Here is a 25,511-nt window from a genome sequence, read left to right as displayed (position 1 = left end):
GTATGGATTGATTATTATTTTATATTGATCTCTGTATAAAATATTTACTCAGAACTGTTTCTACCAAATTTTCACTAAAGTATTTCAGCCATGACATAACTACCAGCCTAAACTGCATTTGCAGTCATAAGCATCATAGGCTTAGAACCATATTTAAGTACAAGACAGCTAGACTTATAAATTTCCACTTTTTTCCTTTTCTTTTGGTTTTTTCAACTGGATAACTGATCACAAAAGCACAAACACATGTTAATTTTCTATTAAATGTCCTTCATGTTATAGCCAGGAAATGTGTCTATACTACCATCTGAAAGATGTGAATAAACACACAACCAAGATAAGATTTCATTTGTCATTCAATTATCTTTGAAAATCAGTATTTAACACGCCATGCCCCTCTAAAACATATGGTTGAAGATGACCTCCAACAGCAAGCCCAGGTGTAATTCTTAATTTCAAATGTTTCTATAGTGTGATGAAGATAGATGTTGGAGTAGCTGTGATCCCATGAGAAGCTTGAACAGAGAGAGATGAGAGTGATGAAGACTCTTTACCTCCAGGTAGAGAAGAAGAAGACCCCTGCTCCCAGAGATGAAGATGATCTTGGGGATAGATGAAGAGAACCATTGCTTTTGAATATAATCCTTAAAATAATACCTCATAGATTGACATGGCCCATGAACTCAGCTGTAAGAAGGCTGTATAAGATGGGAAGGACTTAATGACTGCAGATTTTCTGGGCAGCTGCTATCCATGGAAATTAAAAGAGAACTGGTGTTTCTGGTGGAGAAGTCTCCATGGCATGGAAAGAGAAACTTCTCTCCCTGCAAGAACTGATGAAAGATTATTGTAGAGGTGGTAACTGAAACCCCAGGTTTTGTCTGTACATTGCCAGTGGGAAAGAAAAGAGGTTGTGGGGTGAGAAGTAGAAGTGTTCTAAAGGTTTTATTGTGATTCTTTTTACTCATTTAGTTCTGTTAATAAAGATTTTTTTATACCTTTTAAGTCTGCTTTGTCCTCCTCCTAATTCATATCTTACAGCAGGACATGAGTAAATAATTCTAGTAGGTGCGCTGGCCATTTTACCCAGCACTAAACTCACTACATCATTTGGTGCATTGGCTGGGAAACTCAAATTGGTGAACCAAAACTACAAGCTGTTAAAAAATGTCACATTAGGAAAATATTGGTTACAATACTGAGAATACCCTTAAAGCAAATACACAAATCTCTACAAAAACAAGCCATGCCTTCGACTCCAACATCATAATGTTTTGTAATCACCCATCATGTTAGAAATAGAAGTGTGCATATGCATGCAGGTGTTTTACTGTTTAGTTACACACATCTTTCATCCTCCTTTGGATCTATCATAGGGAGAAGATACTAAAGTAATATTTATTCTAAACAAAGTCATCCAACAAGCCATTTTTGCATAATACATACTGGGCTACAATGTTGTATGGTAAATATTTTTATAGTTTAAGTGTCAAAAAATCTGTTGCATAGCAATGCACAACCCACAAAATAGGAAAAATGTAGATGGCCTACATTTTAGTACACTAAAGAGTTGAAAGGAATTGCTGGAAGACAGCATTATTCAGAAATCATTATAGATTTTCATTGTTAGCAGTTATGAGGATTATCTCTCAATTTCTCATTTTATGATTCTCAACAGATCACAGAAATAATAGGTTCATGTTAATATGATATATTTACATATAGATATATATATATTTATTAGGTTAGTACTGATACATTTTATATAACCATAAAAATAAGAAAAAGTATTTCAGCCTGATGCTGTCATAATTTTTTTTTCTGTATAAACAAGCAGTTATTTTTCTCTAGGGTTCCATTTTAATCAACTGTTTTCTAGATCTGCCATATTCCAGGGATCAAAAATTTTCACCTTGTGAACATAATAATGATTACCACACTTCATTGTCCTGCAAAGTGAAACTTGAAAGAGTCAGAAATAAATGAAGAACAAACTGAATACTCCATGTCTTGATAGGCACATGGGAATGGCAAAACTTGAAGCTAAATAATACTAGCCTAAGGATATTCTGTTTGATATTATAATGTGTATTTTATATATTATCCACTTGGCCCAAAATATCAACCAAGGAAAAAGTTAAGTTAAAGGCACAAAATTTTCTCTGAAGTATAAACTCTATATAATACAGAGACTGAATTTGTCAAGTCAAATTATATGAGTTGTCCTGATTATTGATAACATATTTTTGCACCATATTTTTAATATGTGAGGGGTCTTCTGTTTTTTATCTGACAGTTAAAATCTGTTTGGTATGGGAAAGAAGAAGAGAGATATTTAGTAAACAAGGGTGAGGTAGACAATAAAGGTTTACTGAGATGAACATTAAAAAACAAATTCATAAACGCCAAATAAAACAAAGCTTAATTCCCTATATAGGAGCTAGTTTTTTTAAGCTTATCAATCACATATCCTATGCTAAGGTTCTTTCATTTGTCCAGTGAGTTTTTTTTGTGGTGCTGCACATCTCCAAATTTGTGGCCTTAAGGGTAAGTTAGGCAACCTCAAGAACAGCAACTGTTGGCTTCTGCTCCACAGAAACATTTAGTCTCTTCTGAAGGTAAGATGTTTTTATCTTGTAACTTCTGCTCACACTGAAATTTTGGTGTGCAGCATATAGGGAGTGTTAATCAGCTCCAGCCCAGATCATTTTGTGATGCAAAGTTAAAAATGAAGTCAGTTTTCAAATACTGAGCTTCCATTAACTGAAAACATTCTATTAATTTATTGCAGGTCCTACCAGATCACAAGGAGAGATGGCAGAAAACAAAGAATAGAAACAAATGAACTTAAAGGTTCACCTTTTAATAGAGAACTTATATATTTTTTTATTTTTAGTCAATTTTAGAGGACCCAGAATGGTCCTATTTTGCCTCAGATTTCCATAGTAATTAAACTCAAATATTACAGAAAAACAGCCTGATCACATTTCATTAGAGACAAGAGAGTTAAGTTAAAGTCAAAATTAGAACTGTTATGAAGACATGAAGAAAACTGTCTTTTGATCAATTTTTCCATTATAGTTCTGAGTTATTCAAGTCGCATAATAAAGGCCAAATACCAAAGCACCCCAATTAACACTGTAACATTTTTATTCATTGCAATTTAGCATTCTATTTCTGAAATAGAAGGTGAGCACTTCTTTCTTTTTTACTTTTTTCTCCAAACATGATCAGTCTGAGCCTATGGCAGCAAACCTATTATAAATTGTCTGCAAGTAGCTGTACTATCTTGAAAAGAGAGCAGGAGAATTGTCTCTCTGAAATTTATTTCTCTGATTTCCTTTTGCTCTGGGGAGGTAGTAAATTTGCTGTGACCTCTAGTGGCACAAATTATGATGTTAGTTTAGCTGTGCTTGTTTTGTGATTTGGGTCAGAGTGGCATTTTCTCTGCCTCTCCTGCTGACTGCAGTGCGTGGATAGCAGCGGCTCTTTTATGCACCCTGTTCATGAGGTGTAAAGAATTCAGCCTCTAGCCAGGTTTATTTTAATGGCATGTAAAATAAATGACAAGAGAAATGTTAAGAATTGTGTTGCAGCTAACGAGACCGTGTACATATTCACAATGCTGACACACCAATGTCTGTTTTTACTGTCATTGTCAGAGCAATGCACTTTTTAGTAGGGGTGAAGACAAAAAGTATTAGCTACAATGAAGACATGAAAGAAATAAAAGTGCAGTAGGAGTCTTCAGTATTGCCTGCAAGATTATAAAACATTACTTCTAGGACTAAGTCCAAATATATCATAAATCTGACAGGGTTAGCTATGACAAGCCATTGGAATACACAAGAAAAATTGGAACACTCTTTCCTGACACGTAAAAAAAAGGGGTCCTGCAGGAGTACCTTCAGATCCACTAATGCAATGTAATAACAATTCTTTATTAATGGAAAATGTACTTATTTAACTTTAATTTGCAATATATAAACAAGATTTTAAGAGACAATTCTTTGGTTTGGGGAAAAAAGCTTAAAAATATCAACCCACTGCAGGACTGAAGAATCAGGAGTTATTGTTGAATATTTTCTGTTTGGTGGATGAGGAGTAGGTTGCATGGTCACATCCAGGGCATAGTGGTCAATGTTGCAATGTCCCAATGAACACCAGTGATAAGTGGTGTCTCTCAGGGGTCAGTACTGGGACCCAAAAAGATGATGCCTTCATCAGTGGCATTGGCAGTGGGATAGTGCACTATCCCACAGCCTCAGCATGTTTGCAGATGACATCAAGCTGAGTGCTGCAGCTGACAAGTCTGAAGGATGGAATGCCATCCAGAAGGACCAGGATAAACTTGAGAAGTGGGCACACGGGAATCTCTTGAGGTTTATCAAGGTGCTGCTCCTGGGTTGGGGTAACCTCTAGTATCAATAGGGGCTGAGGGATGAAGAGATGAAGAGCAGTCCTGCCAAGAAGAATTTAGGGATGAAAATGGAGACTTGTCATGACTTGGCAATGTGGACTCACAGCCCAGAAAGACAAACGTGTTCTGGGCTGCATCCAAAGCAGCCTAGCCAAGAGGGTGAGGGAGAGGATTCTGTCCCTTTGCTTTGGTGAGACCCCACCTGCAGCGCTGCATCTGGGGGCCTCAGCACTGGAAAGATATGGATCTGTAGGAGCAAGTCCAGAGGAGGGCTGTAAAGACAATCAGGAGGCTGAAACCTCTCTGCTACAAGGAAATGTTGAGAACTGGGATTGTTTAGCCTTGAGAAGGCTTCAGTGTGACCTAATTGCATCCTTTCTCCACTTAAAGGGGGCCCTATAAGAAAGATGGGGACAAATATTTTAAAGGGCCTGTTGTGACAGCATTAGAGGTAAAGGTTTTAAAATAAAAGATAGTTTATATATAAGGAATATATTTTATATAAAATATATTTTACAGAGATTGTGGTAAAACACTGAAACAGGTTGCCCAGAGAAATAGGGATGCCCTGTCCCTGCTCATTGCAGGGCAGTTGGACTAGATGGATTTTAAGGTTCTCTTTCTGCACAAACTGTTTTAGAATTCTATGATTCTTAGAACCATTCATGAATATAACTCAGAATTTTAAAAGACCATTCAAATATACTGATTGATATTAGTGACATTTCCATTTTTTAATTTGCTATATCAAACACTTAGAGATGTCTGACTCCTATAATGTCATTGTTTAAAAGCATTTTCACCGTTTTTTTCTTAATCAGGAGTTTCATGTTACTCAATTTTATGCACACTGTACTACCAGACTTTGCAGCCTCCCCACATAGTCAGTAAAAAATTAGTCTTATCTATAAAAATTATACGGAGCAATACACTGGGACTCCTGACCCATCTAACTACTAACTCTTCTAACTTCTCTTGGCTGTCTGCTGTGGTAAATATTTCAGACTGAGGTTTCTATATATGTATTTAATTTTCCTGCAAGTATTTGCAATCAAGTAGATTTTGTGGGACAAAACTCTCTGGTAACAATTATTACCTTTTTTTGGTAGGAGTAAGGTCCCATTTCTATCAGCTTCAGAAACAGCTCAATTTAATAAGGATTGACTGAGCTTTTAAAGTCTTTTGTAATGCCATCTTCCAGGATTTTTTTTTTTTAATTTTGAGTTTAAGAAAGTTTTATCTGAGAATAAGCCATTCTTCTGAAGAAATTTTTTTCACATCCGTAATCAGAATTAGTGCTAGAGGAGACAAGGATTTTTACTATGTCTAAAATATAAAAGATTGTATTTTTAAAATGTACAACTAAAATACTTGGATGAACTTCAGTATCATATTATGTATTTCATATTCTCAAATAGATGCATCTTAGACAAAACCACTATTGGTTACAGTTAGTTATACTATAAAAACTAATGAAATTAATTAACCCATTTCCACTGCTGACAACTACAGAAAATGAGTGTATTCCAATAGCACTTAAGATACAATTATCAAGAAACTGAGTATCTTTGGATTTTTTGCCTGTAAAAGCAGGTGCAATTAATAATAGTTTCATCTGAATCAGATGAACAGATAAACTCTCTCAAAATGTCCCATTCTGTTACCTGCGATACATGCAATCTCTATTCCAACAAATTATTCCTGGGTTTTTTGTTTTGTTTTGTTTTGTTTTTTAATAAAAAAATAATTTTGGAGCAAGCTTTTTGGAAAACTGATCGATATCAGCTCTGGGAAGTCTGTACGGTGAGTCAGCTGGCTGCCACTGCTTTGCTTGGAAAAGCTCTCTGTAACTGGGGAACAAACCTCCCGAACGGCGCCAGTGGCGTGGCAAGGCTGCCTTGCTTGGTGTTCAGTGCCTGCCCTAAAGACAACTCCTCACCCCCACCCCTTTCCTTCAGCACTTTCTTTCAGTGACAGTGACAGATGCCGTGTGGCTTCTCACACATTTAGTGGATGATCTATATATTCTGTTAACACTTCATCTGGGTCACCAAAGGAGTGAGGATGTTAAAATGAAGGTCCAGCAACATAACAAACACATTTTTCTTACTGTTACATCATATTTCTGACTGTCACTTGTAGAAGTATTTGAACTTTTGCAGTGCTCTGCTTCCTCATCAACTTCCTTTGACTCTTCGCAACAATGAAAAACTGTTCAGGTCTAGGCTGAACAGATATGTCAACACCTTGTTGCATTTTTTCCATCTCTATATAATTTTATAAGCTAATAATTGCTTTGTTTCTCATGTAATTTTCTTGAGTCCAACATAAGCTGAGAGTAACAGAAAAACGTACACATTCTTCCACTTTTACAGGTGCTGATATCTCAATTTTATTATCTGCTGCCTGGTTTCCACGTTACTGCCAACATATTTGGTTTTTTTCCTGTTCAGTTTCTTTATTCCAGACTTCATTCAGGGTGAAACAAAAAATCTATCTCTTACTACAGAACATAGATTAAAAGAAAGCATTCCTAGCCTAAGAAAATCATAAGGAAGGAACCTTAGAAAACCTAAAGACCAAGAAATATCTCTGACTTCACTGAAATGTCTAACAACTGCCCATTGGCAAGATAGAAAAGTCTGAAAATTCCTCCTCCACGATACATTTGCTTTTTGGTAAGAAGTCTAATATTTTCTAGTCTAGTAGAAAAAGTAGAATGAAAAATCATTTCACTAGACACAACTTTTAATGTCCATATTCATGTCACCAGCTGACTTTTACTACTTGCTTGCTGCTCCTTAATGTAACTTTGAAACATATGTGAAAATTTGACCAACAAATTTGTTTGTAGACTGCCCCTTGAGTGATTCCTCGAGTATTATTGAGCAGTAGGGGAAAATTATCAAAAGGGAGCAAAATATATTAAATGTATCACCCTCTTTAAATGCCTGTAGAAGTATTACTAAAATATTCCATGTAATTCTAGATTCAGTAATTTAGTAAAACTCAGAAATAGCTCATGACATGATCAGAAAAGTTTATGCTGAGCAGTGGAGATGCAAAGTAATTCATCCTAATAGTGAGGAAATTACTCTCAAAGATTACCAACCTAAAATATTTCCAATTGCGTTAATACAATGTCTTCCAGACAAAAAGGAAATCAAGCTTTAATGCATTGCAAATATAATCAGCATTTAATGTGCTATAGCAATTCTGAGTCCTCATGAAAATTTTTAAGTCTGAGAAGGTGATAGTTTGAAGTTATTCACCAAAGAAATTATAAAACATTGTCTAAACTATTCCCTCAGTACTTTTTTCCTCTGCCTTCTCTATGCCACTTTTAAAAGGAAAGACAGAAGAGTCAGGTTGCCATTTGAACATTGATCAATAGACTCCATTGTAAAAAAACACAGATAACAAAACTTCAGCTTTAAAAAATGTCAAATTCTTGTAACCTGGGGAAAAATTACAAAAAAGTAAACAAAACCTAAAACACCCCATAATGTTGTTGTATCAACTTAATGACAATTTTTCAATTTTAACAGAAAAAAAAAAGTTGTCAAAGTGCCTGAGCTTTCCTGCCTTTCTCCTTTGGTCTTGGCTATTTAAAACTGTCTCACCACTTGATGCCTCTCTCGATCATCAAGAGATTTGAGCTCTTTCTGTTTTTCCCTCGTATCTTTCTCTCCACCCCACCTGAAAATACTCATCTAATGAGTTGGAAATTACTTTAAGACTGAAATAGAAAGCAGAAGGAAGGTAAAAAATCGAAGCAAGAATGGAAGCAATAATTACAAGTTGATTTTATGGAAACCTGAAACAGACATTGTAGTTTTAAGGTGCAGGCCTAGATGCTGATTGTTACCACTGCAGGAAGGAGGTATGGAACTTGAAGCAAAGATCTTGGAAGTGGAATATTGTCTATAATTGCTGAATAGCTCAAGGAGGTGAACCAACCCACCCTTTAGAATTAACTTTTAGGAACTTATATCTACAGTAAATTAGTGTGACAGCTGCCGTTGGCAAACAGTTAGGAGGGGAATTGTTAAATAGTTTACAGTGTCAAAATACCAGGGGAAAATCATTATAGGCAATGCTGTGTAAATGCTGCTAATGCATACAAGACAATTTTAAATAGACTGCAGTTTAGAAAAGGTTTGATAATTTAACACAAGTATACTTCTTTCATGCCAAAGCTGAGCAGTTGATTATCTTCCAGAAGACAACATGCAATGTTACCACTCAGTACTACAAATCAGAAGTTAGAGAATTCCTGTGAAAAATGGAAATATTTTCTGTGCTCACAGGGTTTCTCATTGATATGAAAAAAAACTTATCTGTGTCAGCTTGCATGAATGGGCTGCCAAAATGAAACTCAGCATTTCCTGAGTATTTCATCTAGATACCTTCAGCTGAGATTACATAGACAGCTGTGTTCAAAATATATTTTTCAACAAGAAATAAAAAAAGACTTTAAACAAGACAGTTTCTTTTCTTCCTGTTCCCTGAGTTAAGTTGTATGTTGGATAGGTGATTCTCATGATATTCACCAATAAAAACCTATAGCCAAAAGAAGCAGCAAAGTTCTTACCTCTCTCTGTGTGTCAAGAAAAGCCAATACATTTTGTTTTCATATAAATGTAGTCTACATTACAATAGGGAAGAATAATGTTCAATACTAAATGATCAGGTTCAATATGACAGCCTACCTTATTTCCTGTCTAGTATATGAGCTTCCTAACAGCTTTGTTTCCTCTTCAAAATATTATGAAAACTGTCTCACTTCAGTCAGGATTCTAAAGCTACAAAGGTAAATACAATGAAAGTGTATCCAAATACAATTATACATGCATCAGCAGCATTTGTGAAAAAGAGATACTACAGATCCAACAGCAGCAGAGAATATATGGATACAGCTAAGAATTAGGGTCTGATTTTTAACAAGATTTTGCTTCTACAAAAGAGTGCTATTTTATCCTTTTAGGGTTTATTTTTATGCTATATTCTCATAGGTTATTTTAATGGGGAGGCAAAGAAACCCTGTAATGAAACTTTCAGACTTCCTGTCCTTGAATTCCTTCCAAAAGTCTCAGAAAATGTAAGTTCCCTGTACCTACTGTAAAGCCTTATGACTGCATATGGAGCAAAAAACTAAGAACCGTCAGTACCTGATGGCAGTACAAGGAAAAAGTAATAGAACAACTAATTAGAATAGTATTGCTTCACTACAACTTTTCTCTTGTAAAAACAACTAGTGCAGAAGGGCAGTGGAGTCACAGACCTCACATCACCTTGTTTACACTTTATTTCTTTTTGCAAGCACTGCAAGTACTGTGGATTCAGCTTGCTACTACACCTTCAGTAGTCTAAGCTTTGCTTATCAAATTAGATACTCAAGTACCTAAACACAGAGGACACAGAATCCCTAAATCTCAGCAAAAAAGACACAGATCCATAAATCTATTCTGTCAATTCAAGGATCTGTTGCCACATTTGTACTTTAGGATTTGAATGTTTAGTATTTTTGCCCACCACCACTATTTTCTGTTTAAGAAACCATACAATCAAAACATACAAATTTTGTAGTACTAATGAAATATTGGTAATTTATTCCCGAATTGTTCCATGAATATTCAAATCTGTAGAAGAAAGCACTCCTAGAAGACATTTGTTTTTCCTCTAAAATTCATAATCTTTAATTTTCCTCAGAGTACTTAAATCAAATTATTCTGAGAGTCAGGCACAATGCAGAAAAAAAAAAATCGAAAACAGGCTTCCATTATACGGTTACTTCTATCTCAAAATACCTATTATACATCTAAGGAGAAAATGCAAAACCAATAAAAAAAAGATAAACACTGATATGGAGTGAAAAAAAGTGTGGAAATGAATAGAAAAGACAGTTTAAAAACTTTCTCACAGGAATAAGATGACAGCTTTACAGAATAACGATATTGCAGGCTATGATGATATGCAATATACCTTGCATGTGGAATAAATCCTATTTTTGTCAGACATCACCTGGACCAAATTAAGATTAAGGATGACATGCATAGTCATGTAATATGACTTTTTCAGGGGAAGACTGTCAGAATAAAACTCTGTGTTGTTAAGTAGATGATAAGGTTCATGCCTGTTAACTCTACTCCACATATTTTAATATTTTCATAGATACTACAATTAATAAATATAAGAGGCATGGTCTTGTGTGAAATTTCAAGACTTGTTTGCCTTTTGAAAGAATAAAATATATAGTCATTACATGAATCCTCAATATAGGTGTTATCCATGAGTATCCAAAGCATGAAACATTATAGAAATGTATATTTACCAATTTTTTTTTTCAGAAAAAAAGTAGAAGCTGGCAACATGAGTCTGACTGTCATTTAAGGGATTCATCGTTTCCTTCCAAATTGCAAAGACATTAGGATTCCCTGGAGTTATCTAAAGCCTAAAGAATTATGAAGAGTCATATCAGGCAGTAAAAGGTGTAAAGGCCACAAGAAATAATGACTGAGTTATTAAGGCTGGAATAGTTAATAGGAGTATGGTATTGGGCATCATTTCCAAGCAAAAGTTTCTGGTTAGATGGAAAATGTTCCTTGAAGTCTTTCAGGATGAGCAAGCTGCTCAATGTGGAATTTATTTCTATTACCTTTTCAATAGATTTGACTGTCTTTTTGGGTTTTGAGTCACAAAGTATAAACCATTCAGAGAACAAACACACCCAAATAAACCAAACAGTCCTGTGAGGCTTTCCCAAAACCCAGTAAAAATATAATATCAGTAAACTGTAACGGATGAATTAAAGAGGATAAAGTAAATACTAAACTGAAAGAGGATGGATTTATGTTGAATATTACAAAGAAATTCTCTGCTGTGAGGGTTTTGAGGCACTGAACAGGCTGTCCAAATGACCTGTGGATGTCTTGTCCCTGGAAGAGTTCAAAGTCAGGTTGGATGGGAATTTGAGCAATCGGGTCTAGTGGAAGTTCCCCTGCATGCAGCAGAAAATTTGGAACCGAATGATTTTTAATGCTCCTTCCAACCCAAATCACCCTATGATTCTGTGTTCTTCAAGACAAGCAAAACTGATGTGTCAGTGACAGTTTCCATTAAAAGACATTTATTCAACATTCTTTTATGAACTGTTGCAATGTTTTTTCTGTTAATTTTAGTATTATATTCACAGACATACAATACCTTTACAATTGTGTTTGTCTGCAGATGAAAACCATCAAATTTTTTGAAATCATGAGATTTCCACTGAGTTTCTGATGCTTCAGAAAGACTGCTTGATGCTTGTAGCATGCTTATTACAGGAATTTTCCTCAATACTGAGATAATGGTAATAGAGTAAGAACACAGAGGATAACACAATCCAAGGTGCAGGAAGAGTAGTACCTGTTACATTAGTTTTGGACTGAAGTAAGCAGCATGGTTCCATTTAGAGCAGCAATGTTCCTGGGGACATGAATCCTTCCCAGACCTAGACATGCCTCACCACTGACAGCATTCAGCTTCTGCCACAGCCATGGCTGTTTTAACAGTGTGAGGGTTAGAGAGTGAGAGAATGGGGGCTTGATCACCAGATGACTCTAGTCCCTTGCCTTCTTCCCTTTAATGGGGGCAGATTGTCACCTCAACTTCTTTCAGTGTTCTGCATCTTAATTGCCATATCACTCTTCCCCATCTATCATTATAATTTGTGTACAATAACACATGGTTCTTGCTATAGATAGCAAGGGAAGTATACTGGGTCCCTGTTTAAAATTGAGCCTTGAATGGCTACTAAACTTTCACCAGTCTTATAATGATGCATGCAAATTCACACCAGCCTTCTGATATAATTTCAGATACATGCAGTTATTTGCAAAAATGTAATACATACGTAAACACACTGAGTCAGAAGTACACATTAAGAAACATATATTATTAACAATATCTGATTCTTCTTTGTAAATAGAGATTACTAATTCTGAGGAAAATGGAGTTAGTCTTGAATCATTTGTTGTCTGATACATCCAATATACTGAATAAATTTCAAACCGTGTTGATCTCTAAATCAGACACCAGTTGACAGACACAGTTATTGTAAAAGAAAAAGACACCCATTAAAAATGACTGTGATTATTCTACTTTTTAAATCGTTATAAACAGTACTGAAACTGTAGTATAACAGTGGTATAACTGTAATAACAACAAATAAAAATTATGATTACTATTCCAACTAAAAGGCCTGTTTCTGTGGGAAAGAGGTAATAAGTACACTTGTTGACAAGAAACAGTAGATAAAGCTAAGAATAATACCATATATATAATAAGCAAAAATGGGGAGAATAGCAATGTTATTAAAGTACACAATCAGTTGCAATGCCAGCTAAAGGACTGAATGATCAATCGTTAAAAGACAGTTTTATAAGGAATTTCTCCATACAATCCTTTAGAGTTCTAAGTAATGGGAAATAAATCCCTCTTGGATTTTATCCTTAGTCTTTAGATTTTATCTGGCTAGATTTTCATTTATTAAATCTACCTTTTTTTTATGTTTAGCTTTATTGCTCATCTCTGAAATTTGTGTATTTTCATAGAAGAATAGAAAAAATTCCAAGCCATGTGGAAAAACTCTAGTATATTTGAATTTTAATTAACTCATACTCTGAAGTGTCAGTTTTAAGAGTGAACCACTTAAGAGTTTCTTGGAATTTAAAGCTAGAAAAGATGCTAATGATGGTTTGAAAAATTCAGATAACATTCTGACACATTAATTTCACTGTCTGCCAAAGCCAATCATGAAGAGTTTCTAAATGACAACACAGTCTAATTTGTTTTTTCTTTTTTTTTCTTCCTTTCCTTATTTAAATTCTCATCCAGGTGATTGTACAGATCTGATACATTATGCATGATGTAGAATTGTTACTAGAAACAGAAAAAAACCAGGAATACCCAAAGCACTGATGGGCTAAACCTGTCCTTTCACATCTTGGGATAAATCAAAACATGTCACTGTCAGCTAACCTGATTATAACAGTATGTTTCCTCATAAAAATCTTCCACAGGTTAGTATCTTCTGTTAGGTTAATATTGTTGACAGGATCTAGAGTTCTCCAGTCTTCTTACTTAGCATTTACCATGTATAACATACCTGAAAAAGCCTTGAAAGCTCTCTGTGTATAATTTGAAATAGGCAGTTTCTACTCTGATTATCTAGAGCACTGTAATTCCTGACATTCCTTCTCATTACCCAATCTACTTTATCTACCTATATGACTTTCTGAAGAATTTTAGTGTAACCTTAAATGAATGTCACCACAATATGCATACCAACAACACTGGATTCCAAAGGCTGAATCACCTGAAACATTTTCTATACTGTTCACTCACGAAATAATAATTAGCTACTGGAAACACAAGTGACACTGATGACCTTTAAAAATCCACAGCAAAATTCTGGCAGTGAGTAGCAACATAGCAAATTAAAAATGTAGAAAAATAAGTTTCTGGCATGTTGTACTGGAGAAGCAACACTCATGTTTTATAGAGGAGATGGACCATGGAAGACAAAAAATTATGCAACACACATTTCTCTTTGTAGGAGTCAGATATTTCCAAAAGACCAGATTAGATTGGAAGAAATTCAAGCAGACTTCGAAAACTTGGCCTTATATAAAAAGCTTATTATGCTTTTCTGAGTGAAGAAAACTACATCAGTATTTAATCAGTCTAATATTCTTTAAATCAAGATAATTATTTAGTGTATACTACTGTTACTACTGTTAAAGATGCTCTAGAGTAGTGTGGTCGTACTTGTATCTTTTATAACCTTTCTTAGATACTAACCACTGATAGTGATCAGAAGGAGTAGGTAGGGCAAGAGAAAAGGTGAAGAAAAAAGAGGAAACACAGCTACCATTTATACCAGTAGTAGCAGACTAACTTCTGTAGATAAAACATTTCTTAAATATGAAATGTATTTTGAGGGAGGAATATCTTACGTATGTATATAGGATCTATTTGCAATTTTCTTCAAATGGCACACAAGACATTAAAATACAGGGGGGATACATAAATGAAAAAAACAAATTGAGAAGAAAAAGCATGGAAGTAAGTATGTATGTGAAGGAAGAAAAATCTTTCTATTGAAATGTTGTAGGAGGATTTCTTGTCCAATTTCTAAATATGTGGATGTTTTTGAGAATATTCATTCCATTACTGAGTGAAAGCTTCCTCTCTTTTGATATTCAGACTAGCTGTGACCTGGGAGACAAGGTCAGCACAGCACACTGGGCACATCAGAAGTCCCTGGTTGCTCTTAGCACAGAGAATGAGCTCCGTGCAAACAAATGAAGGTATTGGTGCCCCTCTGAAGCAGATGTTGATTAAGCAAGTTCATAGTAACTTGTATTAAAAAGCAGTAGAGCTGCACAAGCTGTGTACAGAAAAACCTTTATGCTGTAAAACGTGCAATTCAAGAACTAAAGAGTAGGAAGAATCAAGAAAGACATCTGTCAAAAGCAAAAAGAGGAAATTAACCACCTGGAACAGGTACATATTCTTCTATTCTTTTGAGGATGCAAGAAGTATGAAAATCTCAACTAACCAAAAAAACCCAACAAAAAAACCCAAAATGAAAACAAACAAAAATATACCCCCAAAAAAACAAACGAAGAAAGCAAAAAACCCCAACCAAACACTGACTGAGGGAAAGAAATGAAGGAAAATTATGTGTATTTTGTATCCTGCTCTCAGGCCTGAGGGCCTCAACCTCTGTGGCTAAGACTAATGAGGACCAAGACAAAAGTCACCATTGAGAGCCAGCATAAGCCCTGATGAGCTTTACTCAGTACAATACAAGATAGTTAAGGACTGATTCTGTGAGCATTTAATGACTGATGGTCATTAGAAACAAACCACTGCTCACATGTTCCCTTAATGAACATCAATCCAGTAAAGCACTGTTTTAACTTTTGTAACTGATTTGATTTGTCAGTCTTCCAGGCACCCCCATCAAGACAATCCCTAATTCTCTGATGTATATATACATATATACACACAAAATATCTATCTATCTATCTATCTATCTATCTATCTATCTATCTATCTATCTATCTATCCATACATATATATAAATATATATATATACATATATACACATGCATTCAGTTACAACGCACACCACATTTTTAAGTCCAGAAAACACTCCACGCTTCTTTCACAGTGTTGTTATTTGCTCAAAAACCTTCCAAGGATAAAGCTACAGATATATTAATGCTTGTTTTGTTTCCTGCTGAGATGTTGGTTTATGATGTGGAGAGGGCTGTTTATTCAGAATGAGCTGAAATATGGATATCTTCTGGTTGCCAGCTGTGCAGTTGTTAAATATGGCTGGCCATGACTTGACATTTAGGCATTTTATATTGACATTAAATTTTAAATCAGATGAAATAAAGATGTTATAAGGTGTTACCAAAGATTTAAAGAGAAACTTAATTCAAAGGAAAAACTTATGGACATGTTCATTAATTCTCTCTTCCACTCATTTCTAAATAGTCAAGGGATAAGACATTTTAACCTATCTTTGATAAGCCTTATTTCTCAATTAACCTATTTAACATAGTCCAGTGATGATACACATGAGTGTTTTAATAGTATGTGGAACTGAGTTTTATAATGTCATAATTCACAAATGTTAGGAGGAGATCACTGATGCTGGTTACTGAAGAATGTTTCAATTACAAATTAAGAGAAAATTAATTAACCAAGTTTTTACTTTGCATCATTTGCATAGAATACATGCTTCAGGAACAAATACTGACTAAATAATCTGGAGAGAATACAAGTTGTTACCAAGAGGTACTAGAGAAAAAAAAAATAAATTAAGGGGAGTAGGGAAAAACTGAAGGCATGAAGTATTTTCAAACATATTCAGAAAAAATAATATACAAGTATGTAGAAAACAACATAACATAATGCATGAAGGCTTTACATATACCATGCTAAATTAATATGCTACATCTCTTGAATGAAGTATTGCCTGAAAAAAAAAATCTTTATCAGTGAACCATGGTGGGTCTAGAGTATAAAACTATCAGTGGTCAAAGCTGCACAGCAGCCTGAACTTAGAGAATTAATAATAGATTCTGAAAATATTTTTTTTGTCACTGACAGATAAATTCTTCTAGGTTATTTACTCCATTCATATCCAAAGAAGCGCTCAAGGTCTAGTTGTGAGTATTATTGGACCATCTCATTCTACAGATATATATTTATATAGTGATATATGGCATTGAATGTGCATTTTTCAGTTTGTACATCTCCATCCCTGATCAGATATAGTAATTTTGTTTATTGGTCTATCATAGCAGCATTAAATGTAAAACTCCATGTTATTTCATTAGTAACAATTAAACATATTAAGACTTTGTGCTGACATTCCTGCCTTTGCTTGGGCCTTTGTTGGGGAAAATGCCAAGCCACAACATTTCTTCTATCTCCTTCTGTTGGGGACTGAAATGAAGAAAAAAAAAAAAAAAAAAAAGCTATTACAATAAGTTTAACCTCACTTTTCTTGTTAACACAAAACCTTTCAGTTACGAAGCTCTAGAGTTAAAAATTACAGAACAGCACTGAACACAATACATAACATAGGATGACCATAAATTAGTGTTCTGGTGCAGTTGCAAAGAGGACAAACGAAATCCTAATATCAGGATAATTATTTTCATCAGAGAGCAAGAATCACTAAGTACAGGAGGTCTTAGAGAGTTTTATTTGGAATTTTGAATATTTGGTCCAACTGTGGGTATGCATGTTCATCAAAGACAAATACAGAAAGTGGAAATCCTATCCTGTAAGTGAAGATCAGAAGAACAGAACTGTTTTCATTTGGAGAAACAAAAGGTGACAAGGAAGAATTACTACAAAGAAATATGGCAAAAATAGGTCTAAGCACAGAGGGAGTATATAACCTCTAACCTGGAAAGGCAGGAGTAAATGACATGCAGAACTTGCGAAGTTTAAGAAGTGGGCTGGAAAACTAGAATCTAAGGATCACTTTCACTTCATATGTGCTAATAATCACTATTCTGAACTGCCAGAGAGATAGAACGGAGTAATAATTTTAAAAGAAATAAAAAACATAAGCTGTCTTCTGTAAGTGGCGTGCAAGGCTTAGAAAGACTGACTACCTTACGATTATGGAGGAATTAAATTTATTTTGATCACAGATGATCACATATTAAGTATTTGATTAATATTTAATGTCTGAGAACTTTCTTGACTTCTACATCAAAATGTCTGCTAAGCAGTCCTGGTGGTACCCAAAAATACAGAATTCTGCAGAAATGGCTTTTCAGACACTCCTGGTAGGTCAGGGGTAAGAAAATTTGCTATATTTCTTTCACTCAGTATGGAATACCTATGTGCTGATTTCAGATATATATCCTTAAAACAAAGAAAAAAAGAAATCAAGAACTGAATAACCTCAAAATTTTTTTTTGCCTCTTTTTTATTTTTTGCCATAAAGTGACATCAAAGCACAATAAATTAGCATAGATCTATATGTGCTTTCGTAAGTCCAAGAAAGTTCCAATTCTTCTAAATATTTTCTCTAGCCTTCATATGAATACATATTCTGAATTAATTATGCCTGGACTTCAGACCCCAAATTAGTTATAAAATATATTTTTGCAATAGCACCAAATAATTTAGCTTTTTCTCACCTGTTTTTATGGTATTCTTTCTATTTCTAGATTATTACATTTTCTGTACTAATTTCTTATAATTAAAATGAATATTCAACTATTGTTTTCCTACTGTGCCCGACAAACTTCTAAAGGTTTCAACACTTGCCATCAATGCTTCTCAAGATATAAGAAGTAGATTTATGTCCTTAATGATTTATAATTTTTTAGAAAAATAACACAACTTCCTTATGTGAGCTTTAAAATTTCTATTATTAATATCTAATACATTAAAAGTTTGCTAAATCACTGTCATTCTTTAAAAGTATACAATTTTTTTTAGTCTGGTATTTCTGACAGATATGCACTTCTCTGCTGATATTGCATTTGAAAGAATTAATTAAAGGCAAGTATGTTTACAATATTTTGATACTCATTGTATTCTACAGTAAAAATCTATGACTAAAATCTAGTGGTTATACTTAAAGCTAAAAATATTTTCAAACAACATTGGGTATAATTGTTTTTAATTCCATGTAAACAAAACATGTAAATGTAAGTTGTTTGGTAGCATTTGTTCTTTCTGACTTCATAAGCTCCAAATCTTGCCTGGGCATGGAAAAGCATCCTGGGCAAGAGAATATTCTTCCTTTTACAGAGATGTTCTGCCATCTCTCTTAATCCATGTCAGTTCTTCATTTGTACTTCAGGCAGTTTCACTGTCAAGATTTTGATTTTTGCTAATGAGTCTTGTGATTAGGAGACCACAATTCAATATTATCAGCAAAGAGCATCTTCATTTTATGTTTTTTCTCATTTTTCTCAGTGCTCTTCATTGTCCTCTTCATGCATCCTGACAAGCTGCGTGGATCACACAGTAATGGCACTACAGAGCCCACTTTTACCAGCATTAGGGAATTTTCAGAACATTTTGTGAGATTGTTGTTTACTGAATAGCTCCAACATTACACTTTGTCAGCACATTACATATCTGGGGGATGTATCATGACTATAGACACTGAGGAAAAAATTTGTTGCTGAGGACACCAACATGTACCAGGGAATGTAATTTCAAATGACAGCTGAGAAAGGCCACATTTCCTTTCAGCGCTTGAAGTCCAAGTTTTCCTGGTGAAGTATGGGTATTAAGCAAGACAAAGTATCTTTGGCAAGGCCACTTTCCATGCACAGAGTTGCTTATGTAAAATCATTAGACTCAAACTAGTTGTGTGACTTATTAAAATATTGCAAACAAATATACTTCACAGAATGTCTACTTTGGGGAAATGTATGAATTAAATAATTTAAAAAAATGCTGCAATGTTACTAGTAACTCTCTGGGAAAGCATTCTTTGCTACAATAGTCACAATCAATGTTCATAAACTCTTGATCTAGTAATAAAGTAAAATCCATGCATAATCCTCATTAGTTTTAATAGATTTTGACTAAATTAGTAATGCAATATAAAATTTTAACTCTAGAAATATTATCTTTGCAAGAAACCTAAGATCCCTCAGTGATTAATTTATTTTTGCTATGTTGCTGTAATTGTAATAAAATTTTTAAAATTCCTCTGGCACAAATACCTGAAAAGCAATTTTTCTCATTTTGAATGGGTTTTCACAAACAAGTTTTGTCAAAAAAATATTGTTCCAGACTATTAAAAAATTCTGACTCTTTTGGTATTTTTCTGAGCTCTACTTCAGTCATTTGTCTGCATCATTTTAACTGTTTAAGATCTGGATTGTTTCAAAACTAATCTCTACTTAAGGAATTTGGATCTGTTTCTGCTATACCAGAAATCAATGTCACAGTGTAACTGTCTCAATACAGTATTTTCCTCCAAATCAACTGTTAGTCAAAGGGACACATAACTGACGAAATATTGTTCCCTTTATTCCTCTCATCTTTAAATTTTTGTATTCTATATTGATGTGAAATGTTAACATTAGCCTCATTACTGGCTCCTTTATGGTCTTTCCTGATAGAATGGGGATTGATTAAATGATTTTTTTTTTCCCCATGGAAGTGCTGATTATCATCAAATCACCCACTAATCTTCTTAGCAAACATATTCGCTTAATTTTTAAATACTAAATTATTAGACATATTTTCTAAATTTTTAACTGTTTTCATGAACTTTACATAGTGAACTTATTTTTCAGCCATCCTCCCAAGACAGAAAAATTACATGAATCCCAAAAGCAAAAAGTTGCTATTCTCTCCATTTCATGCATTGAATAAGCTAAGACTGTTTTTCCTGTAAAAGTACATATTTTACAACTGATGACTTTTCCATCAAAAATGATGCCCACATTCAATGACAGTATTCCTACTTTTCAAGAATGGAAAAGCAAATACACTCTTCATAGTTCTATAAGAATGATACAAGAAAAAGCTTAAACATTAATTTTTCCAGCAGTAACTCAAAAACTTGAGTCTTGTTTTGGCTTTTATTTATTGTTTGGCTGTGGTTTGGCATTTGGTGGTTTTTGGTTTTTTGATTTTATGGTATTTTTTCCCATAAAATTTAAGGTATGACACCCCGTTCTCCTGGGATTCCAGTCTCACTGAAGCTAGTGTAATTTCCTTGTTGTGTTCCATTTGTGTTAAGGGAAATCCACGTCTGAAATCACTGAGTACCCTTTCTTAACTACAGAAAACTTCCAGCTTTCTTCCCAGGTGAAGGTTACCATTTAATTGTTTCTCAAAAAGGTGCTTAATTTGAAAAGAATCCATTAATTCATTGCTAGTCATAAACATCCTGCAAGATAGACAGAAAGGCAAATGATTCAATTGACATAATAACAAAAAAACCTGTTATTTTTAACTTCTAACCAGTGCTATGTGCAGCAGAAAAGCATTACAGAGTGGAATATTGACACTGGGAGCATTGAAACTTTGCCTTGAAACAGAGTTGGATACAGGTGCTGCTGAAATGGTTATCAAACACCCAAGATGTTATTTTGACATTTCATTTCATGTTCTTTCTCTCCCTCATTTGACTTCATTATCTCTTCCTCAGAAAACACATATTTCTGAAGAAGTCTTTGCTTTACTTCTACTTTACTTTACTGTTCCTTGAGTTTAGATCAACAGAACTCTGTACACATAGTTTCCAAACAGCCAGAACTGCATCATGAATACCATCCTATTTTCAGAATTCTCCCACCAAGGCTGCCAGCAGGAGCTTTAAAGCAAGCGCGGTCCGTCCCAGGAGCCGCAGGGAAGGCCCGGCCCGCCCGGGGTCTCTCCCGGGCCGCAGGCCCATCCCTGCCGGCTCTCTGCCGGCCCCGGTCCTGCTCCCGCTGTCCCCCCGGGGCTCGCAGGGCTGTTTGTGGCTCGGTTCCCCTGGCTCAGCCCTGGCTGCCGGGCAGCGTTTTGCCCTCCCTTGGCCAGGCCTTCCCCGGGGTTCTCGCCCGCCCGCCCGTGGCTGAGGGGCTCAGCCGGGCCCAGCCCTGGGGCGCTGCAGCCGCCGGCACCGCCTGGGGCCGGGCCGGGCAGCCCCCGGCAGAACCCAACCTACTGTCAAAACTTGTCCCTAATACACGGGAAAATGCCGACTTCCAAAGATTTTATGGTTATTCAAGTACACTACTATTCTGCCTGCAACTAACAAGAAATATCAAAGTGCCTGTGATTTTGATTATGTTTGTTCTTTGTTTTTCATTACTTCATATCAAACAATTTTTACATGGTTCTAAGGTGGAGTTGTTTGAATTTTTCCAAGATATGTCAAGGGCATCTAATTCAAGAATTAGGTAAAATTCAGTTTAGGACTGAAACTGTAAAGAAATACACTTATATAATGATCAATTAAGTATGTGACAGTGACTACCTTCTAAGGCTTTTTTAAAAACATATGTCTGTTGGTCCTGAACTAACAGCCAAGGTAACATGATGTCTGTCTTAATTTATTAATAACCTGTCATAATGAAATGAAAATCACTTCTAAAATCACATCTAGATTTGTGAGTTTGTGACTTCAACAAAATTTCTTGAAACAAGAGAGTTTGTTTTACCAACAGGATATTTGAAGGAAGTATTCGGGAAGTATACAGGAGGTATTTCCCTAGATACCAGGTGTACTCTCACCTGCTTCCTAGCCCAGGGGAAGGATCTGTTCTCTTCTGTTATTTCACATCTTTTCTACTACCATGAAGCAAAAAGAGTTTGTCCACAGGACTCTGTCTAAAGGACAGGAATGGTAAATGGAGAGAATGTCAGAACCTGACTTCAAACATTTTAGTTTAATACCTCCTGGTCTTTATTTTTAAAACAAACTACCATGAGCTGAGTTCTGATGTTAAATATGATGATAATACAGACGAATAAGATATTTTTCCACATCAGAGCATTTCAAACTTCATATTTTAATCTACTTCACTCCTACACACTAATTGTTATACATTTAATATACACTTAACACCTACCATTTTATCATTATAGACACCTACTCAGCTAATCACGGAGTTCAAAAAGTTCCCATTGCTTTGGGGAAAAAAATGAAGCATATCAGCATTATCCAAAGAAAAACTATAGAAACCATTCAAATACACTCTGCTTACTACAGTAACAAATCAAACTCCATAATCCCATTGGAATTTAAAGTATTTAAGCTTAAAGCCCTTGCTTAATATTTATGGTCAAAGTGGTTTAAAATATAAATTACAAGATTTCACATTTTTCATCTTCTGATATGAATTTTGAACATCTCTCATGAGAAGCATTCATTATCATTGTAACAAAAGACATGATTGCAAAATGAGCAAGTGTTTCCTGTCATGCCATTAGAACTTGACACTACACAAAGCTTTTAATGCAGCTACTTCAGTTTGTGTAAAGACAGAGGGCACATAAAGTATCAATTGCATAGCAAAGTGCATTTCAAACACGGATAAAACAAAAAAAAGTAGAAAACAAAAGAAAAAGAAAAAATATCCAGCTTCAGTTATGACCAGGGTTGGTAAAAGAAAAATTGTATGCACACCTAAAAATACCTAAAATATAAATTTTTCCACAGGTTTTATTTTTTTTTTTTTAATTTTATTTTAATTTCATGCTAGTTCCCTTGCCTTGTTCCTTGTACCTTCAAAAACAGCACAACATTAAGGACAATCATCACTAATTCACTTAGAGGCACTTTTCTCACTTCCTCCTCTTAAAAAACCCCACAAATACAGATTTGGTAGAAAGGCACATTAAAATACAAACTCTCCATGTTGATTTATTGAGGTGAAAAAAGTGAAGGAGAAAAAAAAAATTAAAGCCTCAGTTGATTAAATAAATCTTAAATAAATACTTGAACCTAAATTTCAGGTTTCCCAGAGGCAGAAAATAACACCAGAATCTGTATTTCCATTACAATATAAACTACATGCATAAAAATGCTAAGTCAAAAGCTTTTGTCCAAAACTTTAATATTATTTACAATGTTGGAATTAAAATATTAAACATGAATCCTCCATTATTTAGGTCAAAATTATATTTTATATTTCCAATTAAAATATAGGTAAAAAATCTGTTTAATAATGGATTTGTTGGAAGCTCTCTCAGTTAGACTTCTCATTTTCAGAAGATACATTCTCTTGATATTTAATTGCATTTCCTCTTCTTAATTAATTCTGCAACTGAAGTCCCTATAACAGGAATCAGACAAAAAACACAATGTGTCTACTGTAGTAAGAAATGTACTCTCACCTTCTGCTACAGAAACACACAATGGCTGAGGTTGGAAGGGACCTCTGGAGATCATCTGGTCCAATCCTGCTACTGAGAAGATGATATTCCAGAGTAGATTGACCAGCACCATGTTCACTCAGACTCTGAATATATCCAAGGATGGAGATTCCAAAACCTTCTGGAGAAATCTGTACCAGTATTTGACCAGGGTTGTTTGTGGTTTTTTTTTTCTTTTATTTTGATAGGATTTCCTGCAAGCTGAAAAAACTTCTGCTAGTTACTTTTGTCACCTCTGCTAGTTTCCTATTTTTTTTTAGCTTACCGTGTTTTTACCAAGAATTCCTTATGTAGACATACTCAAAGTCATATACACAAAAAATAATTTATTTATATTGTTACATATATAATATTATCCAAAGGATTTCAATAAAAACACTATTTAAAACTCTAATTTTGTATTGCTGTTATTATTATTGCTGTTCCTGCTTTTGATATTTTTATTGTTAAAGTCTAATGCCAGCCTATGTGTTTTACCTTTTTCTGAGTCTCTTCCCCATCCCAACATGGGTGAGGGTAGGGGAAGTGAAAAAGAAGCTTCCAGTTGGAGTTCAACCACAACACATGTAAAATAAATTTCTCAGACCTCTATACAGAATCTTATTTTTGTACCTTAAATCAGTATTACTAAAGTAACTATGGAGAGTGGAGAGATTAGAGTTACATATTAGTCATGGTTCTTACGCTTTCCCAGAATAAAATGTCAGAGGCTGTTAAAAGATTCTTTTATTTCTGGGCAAATTCATATATTTTCTAGTTGCAAGGTGAGACAAACGATGCGTAATTACTAGGGAAACATACCAAATAACCTGGAAGAGTAGTAAAAAAAATTCAATATAAAAGCTGCTGTGTAAGGAGAAAATAATACCAGAAAGGGACTTTTCTGTATTTGTTCTTGTTGAGCTTTTCCTTATGTGCAGGGGCAGAATAGAAGATGGCAGGAGAGGTTGTGGAAGAAATTAATAAAAAGGAAACAAACTGCCAAGACCAGGTGGTAATCACCTAGGGATCTTAAAACTGAAATAGCTTAATGGCTAACCCCTTCCCTTTCAGAGCAGAGAACTGGAAAACAGCCAAAGAGACTCAAGAAACTAGGTTTCTAAGCCTACATTCACAGTGGGCAAATCATAATAGAAGGCATAAATTATGAGACCAGAAATCTGGTAATCTGACTAAAAATGATATTTTAGGGAAGAGACCACAAGTTTTTGTAAAAAAGGAAAAAAAAATTGTCACAGAATCACTGGATTCTTCTGCAAATTTCAGCAAGCGTAGAAATAATGAAGATCAAAATTAATAGAGACAGACTGAATTTATAAGAGACTGTAGTTGAAAGCTTTCATTGACTATTCTTTAGGAAGGAAAGAGCCTTTGGCCTGAGAAGAAAGAATCTTGCATGGATAAATAATTGGAGAAAAGACAGAAAGTGGGAGTAAACTGTCTGTTTTTACCATGGAGAGGATCACCACCAGTAGTTATGAATTTATGCTAGGGTCAGTGCTGTTGCATACACTGTAAAGAAACAGAGAAAGAAGAAGAGTAAGATTATAATTGCTGATAAAGCAAAGTAATTCAGAAGAGAAAAAATGCAAGGCATCTCTGAAGAAATGCAAAGAACTTCTGTAGGATTCAGTAGAAGACTAAAAGCCTAAATGTGAAAGAACTA

At 34.7% G+C, this 25,511-nt stretch overlaps 1 long non-coding RNA gene across 4 annotated transcripts in view; it reads right to left on the bottom strand.

Annotated features, from left to right (window-relative positions):
- Nucleotides 1-17,169: 17,169 nt before the first annotated feature.
- Nucleotides 17,170-25,511, bottom strand: part of LOC111925633 (uncharacterized) — a 54,251-nt gene continuing 45,909 nt past the window's right edge. For all 4 annotated transcript variants that reach the window (XR_015289444.1, XR_015289443.1, XR_015289442.1 and 1 more), the window contains 3 exons: nucleotides 23,807-24,046; nucleotides 22,202-22,297; nucleotides 17,170-20,870 (listed from right to left, as the gene is read on the bottom strand). This is a non-coding gene — a long non-coding RNA (uncharacterized LOC111925633). The remainder of the gene's footprint in view (nucleotides 20,871-22,201; nucleotides 22,298-23,806; nucleotides 24,047-25,511) is intronic.

The sequence above is a fragment of the Cyanistes caeruleus genome, chromosome 1 (assembly GCF_971803275.1).
Source record: "Cyanistes caeruleus chromosome 1, bCyaCae1.hap1.1, whole genome shotgun sequence".
NCBI lineage: Eukaryota > Metazoa > Chordata > Aves > Passeriformes > Paridae > Cyanistes > Cyanistes caeruleus.
This window is presented reverse-complemented; position numbering and strand designations above follow the sequence as displayed.